Below are 6,600 nucleotides of genomic sequence, written 5' to 3' on the forward strand. Positions count from 1 at the left end.
CACCCATAAGTGAGAAACCTACAATACACGTCAAGTATAGACCATGAATGTTGACCTATTTAAAGGTCTTACTCACATCAGCTGCGGAGAGCGTGATTCACACAGTCGTCCGGAACAGCGGGTGCTCTAATGCATGTTTCAGTGTTATTTGCCTCGAAGCAAGCATAGAAGTAGTTTAGCTCGTCTGGTAGGCTCGTGTCACTGGGCAGTTCTCGGCTGTGCTTCCCTTTGTAGTCTGTAATGGTTTGCAAGCCCTGCCACATCCGACGAGCGTCAGAACCTGTGTAGTACGATTCGATCTTAATCCTGTATTGTCACTTCGCCTGTTTGATGGTTCGTCAGAGGGCATAGCAGAATTAGCAGAACAGCTCTAGCCTTTAGCTCAGTGTGGATGTTGCCTGTAGTCCATGGCTTCTGGTTGGGGTATGTACGTACAGTCACTGTGGGGACGACGTCATCGATGCACTTATTGATGAAGCCAATGACTGATGTGGTGTACTCCTCAATGCCATAGGAAGAATCCCGGAACATATTCCAGTCTGTGCTAGCAAAACAGTCATGTAGCTTAGCATCTGCTTCATCTGACCACTTTTTTATTGACCTAGTCACTGGTGCTTCTGCATACATTTTTGCTTGTAAGCAGGAATCAGGAGGATAGAATGATGGTCAGATTTGCCAAATGGAGGGCGAGGGAGAGCTTTGTACGTGTCTCTGTGTGTGGAGTAAAGGTGGCCTAGAGTTTTTTTCCCCTCTGGTTGTATATTTAACATGCTGATACATATTTGGTAAAACAGATTTAAGTTTCCCTGCAATAAAGTCCCCGGTCACTAGGAGCGCCGCCTCTGGATGAGCGTTTTACTGTTTGCTTATGGCGGAATACAGCTCATTGAGTGCGGTGTTAGTGCCAGCATTGGTCTATGGTGGTATGTAGACAGCTACAAAAAATACAGATGAAAACTAGGTAGATAGTGTGGTCTACAGCTTATCATACAATACTCTACCTCAAGCGAACAAAACCTTGAGACTTCTTTAGATATCGTGCACCAGCTGTTGTTTACATATATGCATAGTCCACCACCCCTTCTCTTACCAGACGCCGCTGTTCTATCCTGCCGATACAGCGTATAGCCAGCCAGCTGTATGATGATAATGTCGTCGTTCATAAGATATTACAGTTTTTAATGTCTTGTTGATAGTTTAATCTTCCTCGTAGGTCGTTGATGTTATTTTCCAATGATTGCACGTTAGCTAGAAGAACGGAAGGCGGGGGGGTTATTTCGATCATCCTCTTTTTCTTCGTCGTCTCTTCATGCAAATGACTATGTCGTTCACGTCGAGCTTGTCGGACTCGTTAAAGGAAAAAAAAGCTTCTGCCAGTTCGTGGTGAGTAATCTCTGTTCTGATGTCCAGAAGTTATTTTCGGTCATAAGAGACGGTAGCAGCAACATATGTACAAAATAAGTTAAAAAACAAACATAAAAACACAATCGGTTAGGAGCACGTAAAACGTCAGCCATCTTTTCGGGCGCCATTCTGGAGTTTTTGGGGGTTACGGTTAATCCTGAGGGTTACGGTTAATCCTGGGGTCAAAGGTGAGGGGTTACAGATAATTTATTATGTGTTGGGTTAGGGCTATAAAATGTTCTACTCCTGACGTTAATGCTACGTAGAAACTGTCACTGTACAGTTTTATTTCTATTTCATTCTCGACCATCCTACTCACCAGTCTCTGTCTCTCTTTCACCAACACCTCTTACTCCTCCTTCCTCCTCTACTCCTTGTCTTTGATCACCTTCCCTATTTCTCCTCTCTTTATGTCCAGGAGTTTTGCAAGAGCGTCCTCTTCTCTCCATCTCCTCAACATGAACTCCGGCCCTCACCCTCTGTTTCTCCTTCCCTCTGTCATCTCCTTCTCTTTTGCTAGCTGTGCTCTCACCTTCTCCACCTCCTCTCCCTTCACCTCAGTCTGAACATTCTCATTCTCCTCCCTGACAGCCATCCTCTCTTCCATCAATCATTCGCTTCTCAGAACGATCTGATCCCTCTCCTTATAATCTTCTATTTTGTTCCCACAGTCTTCTCCCTCCTCTCCCCCTGTCCTCCTCCACCTTCTTTCTATCGAATGCCACCTCCTTCCTCTGCCAGTATATGAAATGACTCCAAATAGTATTTGAACCCAGGTCTGAACCCAGGTCTGAACCCAGGTCTGAACCCACTACACCAACAACCCATAGAATAAGAATGAATAGAAATCCATACATTTTTGCCATTTAGAAGACTGGTCAAGGGCACATTGACCAATTTTTCACCTAGTTGGCTCGGGGATTCAAACCAGCGACCTTTCAGTTACTGTCCCAACACTCTTAACCGCTAGGCTACCTGCCGCCCTACGAATCATTCTCATTCTATGGGTTGATAGTTGTAGTGGGATATAATATAGAATTGTAGTGAATAGAACCCATATAATGAACTCTTCCAATTCTATGGGTTGATTGTAGTGGGGTAGAATATATAATTAAAAAGAAAATAACCCATAGAATGAAACAATCTGACCTGTGTTCAAATCTGTGCTTGATTAAGCTTGCCTGACCCATTGGAACTAATTAAATAGTCCCAGAAGTGCAAACCCCACCCATCTGGCACTCCAGACAGGCTGAAGTAAACGCTTAAAGTATTTGAACATTTTTTAAAGATTTAAAATACTAGGCCTATTTTAACCCAGGTCTGCTACCAACATGCTTCCACGATGAGGAACATGCCACCATTAGTCTAGGAATATAATGGAGTAGTTTTACAAAGTAAATAGAGTAATTTCTATTTACACAAAGTAAATAGAAAACATAAAGAAAAAAATAGACACTTGACACTCACTTTAGAGACTGTCTGCCTCCGCGACCTCCCCTTCATGGTCAAGACAAAATACCATACAAACAAAATACACTGAGTGTACAAAACATTAGGAACACCCTTTTGCCCTCGGAACAGCCTCAGTTAGTTGGGGGCATGGACTCTACAAGGTGTCGAAAGTGTTCTGCAGGGATGCTGGCCCATGTTGACTCCAATGCTTCCCACAGTTGTGTCAAGTAGGCTGGATGTCCTTTGGGTGGTGGACCATTGTTGATACACACGGAAACTGTTGAGTGTTAACTCAGCAGCGTTGCAGTTCTTGACGCACTCAACCCGGTGCGGGTTGAGTGCGGGGTACTACCATACCCCGTTCAAAGGCACTTAAATATTTTTTCTTGCCCAGTCACCCTCTGAATGGCACTCATACACAATCCATGTCTCAAGGCTTAAAAATCCTTCTTTAACCTGTCTCTTCCCCTTCATCTACACTGATTGAAGTGGATTTAACAAGTGACATCAATAAGGGATCATATCTTTCACCTGGATTAACCCGGTCAGTCTATGTCACGGAAAGAGCAGGTATTCTTAATGTTTTGTCCACTCAGTGTAATCAAACAAAGCAAAAAATCAACAAAGCAAAACATTCTAAGCAACAAATAAAATAAACAATATCAAGTAATAAAAAGAGAGTAGAGTAAAATAGAAATAGAGTAGGCTAAATAGTATTCTGTTTATTATCTATCCTGTTGCCTAGTCACTTTATCCCTACCTATACAGTATGTACAGTACATACTGTATCTACCTCAATCTACCTGCTCATCGACTCTGTACTGGTACCCTGTGTATATAGCGAAGTTATCGTTACTCATTGTGTATGTATTCCTTGTGTTATTATTTTTCTATTATAAAAAAAATAAATCTCTCTGCATTGTTGGGAAGGGCCCAAAAGTAAGCACTTCACTCTTAGTCTGCACCTGTTGTTTACGAAGCAAGTGACCAATAAAATTGTATTTGAATATTTCGTAGGCTTTCGCAAATAGTATTAGATAGTTTTGGAAGCAGTAACATTGGAATGTTTACACCATCCCTTGCCAATTTAAAAGGTCATGTCATGGAGGTAAATCAGGATAGATTTATATCTGTGACGTCATCACAGTTCTGGAATTGCAAATAATAATAATTCATTTAATTTGTAAAGCGCTTTTCGCAGACCCAAGGCGCACAATAAATAGAAAATTCATCAATAATCCAAAACACAGAACTTAGAACACAGACAACAATCAAAGCTGTATACAGATGTCACCAGATCCGGAGGACATGAGAACAGAATTAGCAGAGGTTCTTGAAAGCTTTTCTGAAAAGCACGGTCTTGAGCAAATATCAATATGCCAACATTTTAGATGATGTAATAATGATAGGCCTACATCAGTGACCTCTACAATGATAGTACTAATACATAAAACACACAAAACAAACAAAGAATAAAAGCAAAAAAAGCCCACTAAGAATCAACACAGTTCAGATCAGCTTTCTCTTCCCAATCCCAACCTTAGCGTTAATCGGGAAAATGCTAAACTGACCACAGATCAGCATAAGAAGTTCTATTAATTTAGTATACCCTGCAACAGCTTAAGGATAACATCCAGGTAACTTGGCACATCAGACATGAACAGTTGTCATATTTGTCCAACACATTAAACTATTGGCTTTCTGACAGACCTATTTTCTGACAGCCTACAGGCTTTTCTTCCTCATACTACTACGCAGATACAAACTCAGAACGAAAGAGGACAATAGACATTACTGTATTCTCAAGTGTGTTTGCGTTGGTGTAGTAAAAGCAACAATGTAACAACGATTGCATCGTAAAAGGGCGTGGTGAGGTCATTCTGGAGCTAACAGAGAGACCCTGTCATCATAGCTATTGTAGAGTCATTTTCACCCTTCAGGGACTGGAAATATACAGCGCATAGCAAGACAGCACACTGTGTTATTGTATAACAACGATGACACTTCGACTGGGCTCTGGAATGGAGAGCGGAATGCTACAGTAGGTAGCCTTCATACATGCAAGCATGGGCAGGAATTTGATAGATAAAAAAACACAGTATAAAACTTTATAGGATCAAAAACAGGTGGGAAAAAAATAGGGTAAAGGAATGACCTTGCATGTCTAGAAAGGGCGCTAACCAGCAGGAAAATTGTATACTGTAGTGTCACGATTGAGGTTTGTAAAAAGACTCCTGCAAGCACAAGGAAGCAGAGGAGAACCACTTCGCCCGATAACTGTAGTTGTTTGAGTTATCTTCACCCGATGAATCTTATTAAGAGTGGAACACATGTTGACAACAGTCTGTTACAGTCAACAGTAGTGAGCTGCGTCTAAGGTAACTAGAGAGAGCTGGGATCTCCCTACTCTTCAGGGCCTCATATCCTGCAGGAGATAGAGCTTTTTTTTCCAAAACAAAAGGCCATGATACAGTAGAACAGGGGCTGCATATATGAATCATCTTAGAGTAAGTGTGCTGATTTGGGATCAGTTTTTCATAACTAATAAGATTACATGAACATGGGGACCTGATCCTAGATCAGCAGTCCTACTCTGACCAACACTAGCACTAAGAACAACTTGTGCGTTTGTATTGAAAGTGGTGGATGGCTCTCATAAATACCCATAAGATTAACTATAATATTCCCAAAGGGATTTTTAGGACAGCCACCAGTGTTTAAAATTACTGCAATTATCCCTCCTCTCTCAAATCCCTCTCCCATCTGCTGGAGTCACTGATAATATAGCCAATCGACTGTGTCATTTGTCATCTTAAACTAGCTTGCTGTAAGTCTGTGAGTCTATGTGTGTGAGTCTTTGTGTGTGAGTCTTTGTGTGTGAGTCTATGTGTGTGAGTCTATGTGTGTGAGTCTATGTGTGTGAGTCTTTGTATGTGTGATGTGAATGTGTGTGAGAGAGATAAAGCGTCTTAGGAGTGTGTCTCCTGGATTGTTCAGACTTGGTTGTGTCTGGAGGAAGCCATCTGTTAGTTTAGTTATGTAACGTGTGTTGTTGTTAATACTGTTACCTCCTAGCTGGAATATTAGAAACTGCAGTACTGTGCTGCTCTTTTCATCCAATATAATCAAGCATTGATCTGAGTCAAAACTCTGTTATGTGTCCAACTATGTGTCTGTATTGGCCACAGTGTTAGAGTTACCTGCAAGACTTCTACCTCCAGTTCACCTTGCCTGCCCTCCCATAACACACCAGTCTGTCTGTAGAAACAATGCGTACCAAACCAGTCTGTCTTCTTATCTCCCCATAGACCTCCTGAGGTTATGATTGGTTGCTGCAACCAGTGGCTGGAACTGATAGAACGGATAAAGCTTCATGCACTCTCTCTGACTGTATATGCTCTAGTCAGAAGGAAAGAGTCCCATATGGTGTATTTCAAGCTTCGGAAGACATCTTATTCATGTGATTATGTGTAATATGCAACGTCAGATCCCTCATATTCGTGTGTGTGTGTGTGTGTGTGTGTGTGTGTGTGTGTGTGTGTGTGTGTGTGTGTGTGTGTGTGTGTGTGTGTGTGTGTGTGTGTCATACATAGCATCACCTTGCAACATTCACTCCTTTAACTTGTAATACATTAAACCAAGTTAACATTGACAGTTCAACCTCAGTAGACTAAGTAGGCAGTGAGGCTGATATGTACGTTACAGCCAAAAGGTCTTCTATCATTCAAGGTTAATGGGTAATAA

Source organism: Salmo salar, chromosome ssa16 (assembly GCF_905237065.1).
Source record: "Salmo salar chromosome ssa16, Ssal_v3.1, whole genome shotgun sequence".
Classification (NCBI taxonomy): domain Eukaryota; kingdom Metazoa; phylum Chordata; class Actinopteri; order Salmoniformes; family Salmonidae; genus Salmo; species Salmo salar.